Source organism: Myotis nattereri, assembly GCF_964212035.1.
Source record: "Myotis nattereri genome assembly, chromosome: 6".
NCBI lineage: Eukaryota > Metazoa > Chordata > Mammalia > Chiroptera > Vespertilionidae > Myotis > Myotis nattereri.
In genome coordinates, this window is record NC_138081.1 from 8,459,013 (window position 1) to 8,469,596 (window position 10,584).

The following is a 10,584-nucleotide window of genomic DNA, read 5'->3' on the forward strand; positions in this document are numbered from 1 at the left end:
CAGGGTCCTCCCAGGCCACAGCCACCTCCCCGCCAGGGGCAGGCGCTCGGGGTGAGGCGGAGGCACCAGAGGTGAACTCAGTGCTGTGTGACCTGGGAGGGGTGAGTTCGCCTGTCCGACCCCTGGTCCTGTAAAATGAGGAAAGGGTCTCCCTGAGGTTGCGAGGGTTGAAATTGGATCGTGACAAGTGCCAACCACAATGCCTGACTCAACACTCGTGGTCAACAACAACAACGCCTTCTAGCTACACAGCCCGTTCACTCAGTCCCAGAATCCAAGGCGGGGGGCAAGGCGTGATGCCCGTCTTCCAGGCGAGGAAAGCCGAGGCTCGCCAGGTCACACGGCTGTCAAAGGCAGCAGGATGGGCAGGGGAGAAGGGTCGGAGGGCAGCCCAGGTGTCTGCAGCTCGGAGGGGCTCCCGGGCTCCTCTGCCAGCTCCTGCTTCCTGTCTCGGGGATCCCCAGCCCTCCTTCTCCCCCAGCATCCCTGCAACCCTGCTGAGGACCTGCTGGGGGTGAGGAAGGGTGAGGCTTGCCTTGCCCAAAAGGTAACTCTCGAGAACCCTGCCAAGGAGCCTAAACTTGGGGCAGAAGTGCCCCAGGAATTGCAGGAGAGCCGCTGGCTGGCAAGGGAGCAGCCCAGAAGGTGCCTGGCCAGCAGCCTTGCTCAACCCCACCCGCTCCTCCATCCCACTTCCTGTTCCCGCACCTCTGGGCCTACAGCAGCCCATAAACCACCCACATGCCCGCCCCTGTCCTGGCTCACATCGTGGACGGGCTCTGTAAACTCCGAGTTCCCTGCAAACGCCAGGCTGGTTGTTAATTTAGACCACACCCACCCAGTCCCTGCCCCCCCCCCCACCCCCAGGCAGCCCCAAGCCCTCCCCGCCATCAGCCTCGGGATCTGCATGCCCAGGGTGCTGGGATGGCTAGATCCTGGGGCTTCGCTCTGGGCTGCAGGGCAAGCAGGGGCAGGGCAGGAATGCGGGGGACCCCCTCAGAAACCAGGAAGGGAATCCCCCCCCCCCACCGCAGACATGAATTCCAGGTCCTGCTGAATGGGCAGAGGGCTCCCCGTGGGGACACCTGTTGGCTTGGGAAGCTTGAAGGAGGTGCTAGTGCCAAGGGATGGGAGGCCCCGGGAGCCTGCCTGTCACATGGATACAGAGTTTAGACTTAATGCTGCTACTGACGGCAGCACCTGCCAAAAGGCAGGCCCTGTTCTGGTGTGTCACACACACGGACTCATGTAATTCTCACAGTAACCTCTGGGACAGATACTGTGATTGCTCCCACTTTACATATGAGGAAACCAATGAACAGAGAGGTTAAGCAACCTGCCCAAGGACACCCAGCTAGGAAGTACTAGAGCAGGTTCTGAACCCAGGCAATCTGGCTCCAGTCTCTTACCCAAGGGATGGGGCTGAGAACTCCAGCACCTGTGCTAGGGAGGAAGCCACGTTGTCATGGCAACCACACTGAGCGTCCCAGTGGGGTCCAGACCAGGGGCGCCCCTAAGCCCAAGTGGCTGGGGCAACTTCAGGGACCCCGGCACACTGCTGTAGCCCTCTAGGGAGGGCTCCGGGGCAGCCAGCAGAGGCAGCCACACACTGTGCCTCAGGTCTCCACCCCAGGACCGTGTCCCCATCGCAGTCTCACCTCAGCCCCCAGGCCAAGTTCTGGGAGTAAAAATGTGGGGGAGCAGGGACCTGGGGACGCAGAGACTCCTGCACTAAAGCAGCCGGAGCCCAGGACTCTCCCCAGGTTGACGCTGGCACAGCCGTCAGCAGGAGGCAGGAGGGGGCTGCAGTGAGCTGGGACCCTCTACCCAGTCTCAACCCATCTTCCCGCCAAGCCTCCCTGCGGCCTCGCTCAGAGCAGTGGAGGCCCAGGGCATGGGGACCCCTGGCAGCTGACTTTTCAAAGCAACTTGCCTGCCTCCCCCAAGTCTCTGTCCGCCTCCCCCCACCCAGGCGGTGGCCCCCCTCCCGGGTGATGTCAGGCCCGCCCCGCCCCCCGCAGGAGCACTGTGGCCAAATATGGCGAACACAGCAGCTCGGGAGCTGGGACAGACGGGGGTGGGGCGGCCCTGGCTGGGACCGCTGGCAGCTGGTGAGGGGGAGGGGGTGGCCGCAAGGACAGTCAAGGAGAGGCGAGGACCCCCGTGGGTCCCCCCCTCAGGCTCCCGGGCACAGGCAGCCCCTTTTCCAGGAGCACTGGTGTGGCAGAGGCACCCACACGCGCACAGGCGACCCCAGCCGCAGCCATGCACAGCGGCCGTGTGTGCAGGTGTGCTGTGCGGGTGCCGGGGGACACCCACCGAGAATGTGTGCCCGGCTGAGGCGTGCCCATGGGCAGTGGGCACTGAACTGGGGTCTCCATGGCACACTCGGGAGGGACAGCCTGGGTCTGGAGGCTGCTCTGGCCCCCAGTACGGCTGTGGGGTGAGGCCCGAGGCCAGTGTGTGCCGCCTCCTCTGCTTAGACCCCAGACACGGGACCCAGCCGGGTGAGGGAGGCTCTCGGCAGCTGCAGGGGCTGGACGGATGTGGGGCAAATGTGGGGCTCAGTGTGTGGGCTGAGAGGGCAGGCCTCCTGGGTGGCAGCCCAGCCCAGACTCGGGTCTCATCTCCCTGTGCAGGCAGGGTTGGCGGGGAGGCGGTTCCCCACCCCAGCCCCAGCCCCAGCCCCCACCCCGTCCTTACTTGCCCAGGTGGCTAGAACCGCTGCCTTGCTGGGCTTTGCTACCAAGAGGGGAGAGAAGAAGAAAGACCTGAGTGAGGGACAAGGCGGGTGGAGCTTGAGACGGGCTGGAGGGGAAGAGGGAGAGTCTGGGGGCGTTTGGAGCGGGGTATAGGGAGGAGGGGGATTAGAGGGTCCGGAAGGGGCAAGATCCATGAACTCAGATACAGGAGTGGGCAAGCTCGGTAGGGGGTAGGAGCCAGAGGACAGAGGAGAGGAGAGGAGAGGAGAAGAGAAGGGAGGGGAGGGGAGGGGAGGGGAGGGGAGGGGAGGAGAGGAGAGGAGAGGGGAGAGGAGGGGGACAGAGGAGCGAAGAGGAGGGGAGGAGAGGAGGACAAAGGAGAGTAGGACAGAGGAGGGGAGGGGAGAGGAGGGGGATAGAGGGGAGGAAAGAAGGGAGTGAAGGGGAGAGGTGAGGAGAACAGAGAAGAAAGAGGAGGGGAGGGGTGAGGAGGAGAGAGGGGAGGGGAAGCAGGGGGGTGGAGGGGGGAGGGTAGAGGGGAGTGGAGGGTGGAGGGTGGAGGGGAGGGGAGGGCAGGGGAGGGGTGAGTAGGGGAAAAGGAAGGGGAGTGGAGGGGGGAGGGGAGGGGAGGCGAGCAGAAAAGAAAGAAAAACAAATGGCAGAGAGACCCAGAGGCCAGGGGAGACCTAGAAAGAAGGGAAGGCCACTCTGGGGGCTGGGGTCAGCCACAATGCCATGTCCAGGACATCCCCATCCCTGTCCCATCTGTTCCTCCCGTCTCCTCACAGACAACCTCCCACCGGCCTCCCCCAGCAGAGGCCGCATTGCCATGGCCGGACCTCCTGTGGTCCCCTCTACCTTTACCCTCAGTCTGACCAGCGGCCCTCAGGCGCAGAGGTCAGAGGTGCGCTGGGTGGTGCAGGGATGGGAGCTGGGCTGGGTGAGCCGGCCCGGGCCGGGGAGATAAGGGGCACCTTGCGGCCCACTCCCTGTCCTGGGGCCAGGCCTGCTGGAATAACTGGCTGGACAGCTCCAGGGACGGAGGCCGAGCTGGGGCTGCTGCAGAGGCACCAGGCCCCCACCCTATGGCCCCTCGGCCTCCAGATCTCGGCTTGGGCTCCCCTCTGCCCTGGTGGACGGGCAGGCAGACAGGGCAAGTCCAGGCGAGTGTCCCCCACATTCATTCCTCCCCTGGCACCAGCCCACTGGGCGGACACGCCGCGCCTGGTGGCCCTGCCGGGTCTGGTGGCCGGCAGCGTCCACTCTTGCAGGCACCCCAGCCCCTCAAAGTGTGGGAAGATGACTGAAATCAGCGTTCCATCCTGAATCCCACCCCAAACCTGGGCTGGGCTGGCCGGCCAGGGGGTGAGGAAGGGGAGGCAGTGGATGAGAGCTAAGGGAGCCTCCCCATGCTCCCCCTCCTCCCCACCCAGCCCACAGCGAGGCCAGCTGTTCTCCAGCTGCCGGAGCCTCCCACCCTCAAAGTGGCCCAGCTCTAGCTGGGACCCGAGAGTGGGGAGGGACGGGGGTGATGGTGCCTCCCCCAGCTCCCGTCCCAGGACCCCCAGGGACCCTGCCAAGTGGCCACACCCTCTAGGCTGGGGAAGGAGCTCCCTCCCCCTGGAGCAGGGTCGGGTTTTTACAGGAGGAAGCAATTTGCAGAGTCAACTAGGAGGGGGTGGGGGCCTCCTCCCCTCTCCCCCTTATTAATGTGCTTCCAATTTGGGAATCAAGACTCCGCACCCCCCCCCCCCCCACGCAGGGCACGGCGGTGTCTCAGGGAGCAGAGGAACCCCAGGCCTCAAAGGGCCACTTTGAGGGTTCCTCCCTTCTCCAAAGCTGGCCCCAAAGTCAGCACCCTGCCCCCCACCCGCAGTGTAGGAGGGTGCGAGGGTAGAGCGGGCCAGTTCCTACTCCTCCCTTCACCCCCACCCCGAGATTCTGTCCTGTCTCCTCATCTTGTCCATCTCCAGCCAAGGCCTGTGTGCGCGTTTAGGGGGAACAGAGATACAGCTAGTGGGTAACTTGGGAAACTGGGTCCCACAGTTCTCAATTCACACGCCGTGCCCCCCACTCGGGCCGCCTGCACCCCGGCCCGAGTCACCTGCTAGTTGCCAGCAGTCAATCCGCCCCCACCACGAGAGTCGCGATGTGATGTCTTCCAGAGACACCGGGCTGCCCGCCCCCCCCCCCCCCCCCACTACACACACTGCCCTCACATTCGCTGCCACCGGCATTGCTCTCCTCTGCTTTTCATTTTATTGTGATAAGAAATATACAATATAAATTCTATGATTTTAACAATTTTTAAAATCTTCACCCGAGAATGTGTTTCATTGATTTGTGTTTTGTTAATCCGCACTGGAGGATACTTTTCCATTGCTTTTTGGAGAGTGGAAGGGAGAGGGAGAGGGAGAAACAGAGAGAGAAACATCGATGGGAGAGACACACTGATTGGTTCTCTCCCGCACTCGCCCTGACCCGGGGCGGGCGGGGACTGAGCCTGTCACCGAGGTACTGGAATGGAGCCCGGGACCCTTCAGCCTGAGGGCCAATGCTCTAACCACTGCGCGCCCGGCCAGGGCCAATTTTAACCATTTTTTAAAAAATATGCTTTTATTGATTTCAGAGAGGAAGGAAGAGGAAGAGGTAGAAACATCAATGATGAAAGAGAATCATTGATTGGCTGCCTCCAGTGCACCCCACACTGGTGATCAAGCCCGTAACCACAGCATATGGCCTGACCGGAATCGAACCATGACCTCCTGGTTCATAGGTCGACACTCACCACTGAGCCACAGCGGCCAGCCTTAACCATTTTAAGTGCGCAGTTCAGCGGCATTAAATGCATGCCTTCTTGTTTTTAAGTCATCTTTTTGAAGGTCCCCCACACAGCGCCACACGCACTGAGACCAGGCCCCCAATCTGTCACACGGCCCCACGCCTGGCACAGCCCTGCAGGATGCCGCCCACACTGTCCTACAGCCCCAAACAACCCCAGACAGTGACCACCCACAGAGGCGCCTGTCACCCCCGTCCCTCACACGCAGCGCCAAGCCGTTTCCCTGGTGCTATTCCTGCACACCTTCCTTCACACGCAGCCTCCACAGCGCTGAGCGCGTCCACTGCGCCGGTGCGGCCCTCCGTGTCCTGGTGTCTCACACACACACTCACACTCACTCACTCACATGCACACAGTCATACTCACGCACACTCACACACACGCACACACTCACTCACTCACACACTCACACACACTCACACACACACTCACTCACACACACACTCACTCACACACACACACACACGCACACACTCACTCACTCACACACTCACACTCACACACACTCACACACACACTCACACACACCCCTCACACACACATACACACACACACACACTCACACACACACACTCACTCACACACACTCACACTCTCACACTCACACACACTCACTCACACCCCCCATACCATCAGTTTTTCTCATACAAAATGTCATATACACCTGGGATCCTTCCCCAGATCTCCACCAAAAATCCTACACAAAAACAAAACAAAGTGTCACACACACAGACCATGAGAGTCCTCTACACTGAGACCATCTCACATGCTGTGCACACACACGCAGCATCATAAGCGGCCACGCCACAGCGCCCTGGGTCACACAGAATCACTCATTCTACTCTGACACGCACAGCGTCACCCCATCGCTGTGTCCCTCACACACACAGAGCATCACAATCCCACCCAGGGCCAGACTCAGGCTCCGCCGATGGTCCGGAGCCAGCGTCTCTCCTAAACACACCCATGAGCACTCAGCCACACTCACCATCATCACACAGGTTCGCCCATGTACATGCAGTGCAGTCACACAGACATGTCACATACAGGCTCTCGTGCATCTGTCCAGCCTCGCACGCAGCCGCGCACACAAACTGGTTGTGCCTAGTTCGCTCGTGCCCGCACCCACCGCACAGACTCCCCACAGTGTCCCCTGGGTTTCTCACGCACGCCTCCAGCAGCACCCACAGTTGCACTCTTTTCCCGCTATCGCTTCCTGTCCTCTCGGGCCTGGCAGGGAGCACAGGAAGCAATCAGCTCTCTAGGAAACCTCCAGGCTGGGGCTGCGCGGATCCCAGGGAGAGAATTCTCCCTGCCCACGGCCTCCTGCGGGGACCCTCTCCATCCTGTGTTTTCCCCGAGGGGCAGCCCCTCTCCTGCAGCCAGTCCGAGGCTGGCACCACACCAGGAGGAAGGGGAGGTCAGGGCAAGGCCATGGGGACAGAGCGGGGGTCACGTGCTGACCTCTGCTCCAGCTCTGACCAGGGCAGCTCCCGCCATGGCCCCAGGGCTGCCCCGAGGAGGTCCGCAGAGACCTGGGTCCTCAGGGCCACCCCTGGGACCTCCAGCTTCTGCAGCCTCCATGTGGGAAGAAGAGGGGTGACCCCCACGCCACCTCCACAGAAAGCTGCAGTATTTAGAGCCATGACGGACGCCAGCTCCCCGGCCTGGTGCTACCAGCACCCTTCCCCACCCTTAGAGCTGAAGCCTCTGTCCCCTGCTCCTCCTGAGTGCGGAGATGGGCAGGGCTGACACCCTTGCAGCTCAACACTGAGGCGTAAGGAGTTGGGGGTCGGGAGCCAGGCGCACGGCCCTCCACCCAAGTGGCCTCTGATGCCGCTCATCCCATCCCGCTTGCCAGACCCCATGGCCACTCCACCTGGCTTCCCTGTCCCTCGAGCCCTGCTGCCTGCAACTACTGTGGCCACGCTTACCTGGTTCAGCTTCTCCTCAGTCACCCCGGCTGGTCCTCGCCTTCTTGCTAAGACCACAGGGTCACCCACTAACCTCTCCAGACCACACAGGTCCGGTTCCATAACGGGAGGGGCGGAAGGCTGAGTGACAGAGCCTCCGGGAGGGGCTCAGAGAAAAGGGACCTGGGAAGCCACTGTTCCCAGCAGGGAAACTGAGGCCTGACAAGGCCCACCAAGATGACACCGCTGGCTCAAGTCCAGCTGGGACCAGATATCGAATTTCTAGGCTTCCTCTGTGAGATGTTTCATTCTAGTTTTAATATTTCCTCATCTAGTAGAATGTACCAGGTTCTGAGGGTGAGGGCAGGAACAGGGCCCAGGACACACACACACACAGCTCCGTCCTGCCAATCACTGACCATCCTACTCAGTGTTGCCCAGCCCAAGTGCCTAATTAACATTAATTACTGTCCCCTGTCTAGGGGGCTGGGGGAAGGCCCGAGGTCAGACTCCCATTGGCTCCAGCCTCTCTCGGAGGGGGGCATCCAGGGCCCACGAAGTCACCCTCAACACAACCCTATTTCGTAGGAGATACATCTGCCCACTGAGTGCGCGGGGCCCAGCGTTCCACGGAAACACGTCCTGGGTTGACACCCCTTGGAAAAGGAGCTACAAATACCTGGAAGGGAGGAGGGCGTAACTCTCCCAAATCTCCAGCTTTTGGGGACTTGGATTTCCCTTCTTGCCCCAGGCTGCCCCCCGCATTCTGGTCAAGGAGGCCTCCCTAGAACCAGGCCACGGAAGGCAGGACACAGAGCGCCGTGGGCTGCCCAGCCCCCAGCCCTATCCCCTGATCTCCCGGCTACAAGTCCAGGCCTGACCTGCTTCTGCCTCTACCTGGAGAGGGAAGACACACAGAAGCCTCCCCGGGCCCCATTCGCACTTGTCCGGGACGAATCTCTCAGCCCTGGGTCTGGGCCGCTCTCCTAGAAAGGGGACAGAGCGGGGTCTCCATGACAGGGCCTGGCCGGGCTGGAGGCGGGTGCAGACCGGCATCCCGCCCGCCCTCCCCCGGCAGGAGTAAAGGGCACGGCCGACGTGGTGATGGTCAGGACGAGCCGCCTTCAACCCTAAAGCCTAGACCAGGGCTCTGAGAAAGCGTGGCGAAGAGAAGGCCCCAAATCCAGCCGCCTTCGGAGCGGGGCGCGCAGCGCTCAGGGCAGGACCCGAACCTCCCCGGACACAGGCGCGGAGCCGGAGGGCACGCAGGCCCCTGCGCCCCGGGGGCACAGCCGGGCGCAGCCTGGCCCCGACACCCCCCACGCCCCAGCGCAGCCGCGGGAGCCGGGCGCCGAGGCCGGCGGCCTGTGCGGCTGGGCCGGGCGGGCTCCGGGAGCGCGAGCCCGAGTCCAAAGGGCGGCGCGGCCCGGGGATGGGCGCCCTGGGTACGAGAGCCTCCGTGGCAGCCCCCCGAACCGTGCCGGCCCCGGGCCCCTGTCCTGACACCCCAGAGGCGGACGCTGGGACAGCTGATGGCAGCGGGGCCACCTCTCGGCTCCCCGACCTCCCCGACCAGCTAGTCCCGGTCGCGGCGGGGTGCTGGTGGGCGGGGCTTCCCGGAGAGCTCCCCCCCCTTCCCTCTAAACTTCCCGGCACCCAAATCCGGGGCCCCGGCTCGGGGTGGACAATAGTTCAGGGGCCCAGCCCCCCTGGAACCCCCATTCCCAAATCACAACCGACCGACCCACCCGCCACCTCTCCCCGCGGGGCCTCCGCGGTGCCCGCGGCTTACCTGGTCCGAGCTGGCGGGGGCGCTCCGCCGGGCGCTGCCGGGCCGCGGGCCGCGGGGCCGGGAGGGGGTCGCGGGGAGGGGGTCGCGGGGAGGGTCGCGGGGAGGGTGCCGACCGGAATGTGCGGAATGAGCCGGACGCGAGCGGGAGGCGCCGGGCGCGGAGGAGGGAGCGAGCGGGACGGAAAGTTTGTGTTGAAGAGCCCGGCGGGGGGTGGGGGCTGCGGGAGGGGGCGGGGCGCGCGGGGCGGGGCGCGCGGGGGCGGGGCCGGCGGGAGGGGCGTGGCCGCCGCACCGGGGCTCCCGCCGTCGGTCCGCCCGGGCTTCGCCGCGCGACTCCAGCCGCTGCCTGCGCCCGGCCGGCGGGGAGCGCTCCCAGCGCCACCGGAGAGTGGGGCGTCGGCCTGGGCGGGACCGAGGGCGGCGCTCCCGCTGAAGAGCGAACTCCCGTCGGGGTCGGGGTCCGGGGTCGGGGTCCCCTGTCGGGGTCCCGAGGCGCCCAGCCTCCGGGATCCCTACCCCCCACCCCGCGCGAGCCGAGGCGGGCTACCCTCCCGCCGGAGAGCCCGCCCCCCACTCGGGGCCCGCCCCACCCTGGCGGCTGCGCCCGCCCTGCCCGAACCCGGTTTGTCTGGTTCTCCCCGAGAGGCTTGTTTCTCCAATTTCTCCCTTTCCCCCTCTTCCCGGACCTCCGCGCCCGCCCTCTCGCCCGGCTCCCGGGGCCCGCGGGGGGCGTCTGGCCACGGCGGGCTCGCCGAGTTTCGGTAGGACCGGCGCCGGGCCGGGAGGGACACGGGGGCGCCCGGGGCCTGGGCGGAGTGGAGCGGGCGGGAGGCCGGCGCCGCCCGCGGACCCTCCCACCGCCCTCCTCTGCGCGCAGCCCCGCGGCTCCGCCGCCGAGACGCAGCTTCATTGGGGATGTGCGTGCCCGTCCTCGCGCCATCACCCGCCGCCCCGACAGCGCGGCCCCTCAGGGGTTAAAGCCGCACTGGCTACCGACCCTGGACAGGAAGTGGCTGCCGGGCGGGGGCGGGGTGTGTGTGTGTGTGTGTGTGTGTGTGTGTGTGTGTGTGTGTGGAGCGTGCAGGCGAGCGCTGCGACCAGATGTGCGGCTCCAGCTCCAGATGTTCTTCATCTGCTCCGCACCCGCCGTCTGAGCTCCGCCCCCCGCTCGGCCTCTGCCAGGCCGGGGAGTGGCTGGAGGTCACCTGGAGGCAGTTAGGGGTCAGCTCCCGACACAGGAGGCGTCCTCAGTGGGGGCTTTGGTGCGGGGGCCCTGAAGCCTCCACCGAGTCCTTTCCGCCCCCGGCGGCTCTGGGACTTGGGGTGCCGCCGCCG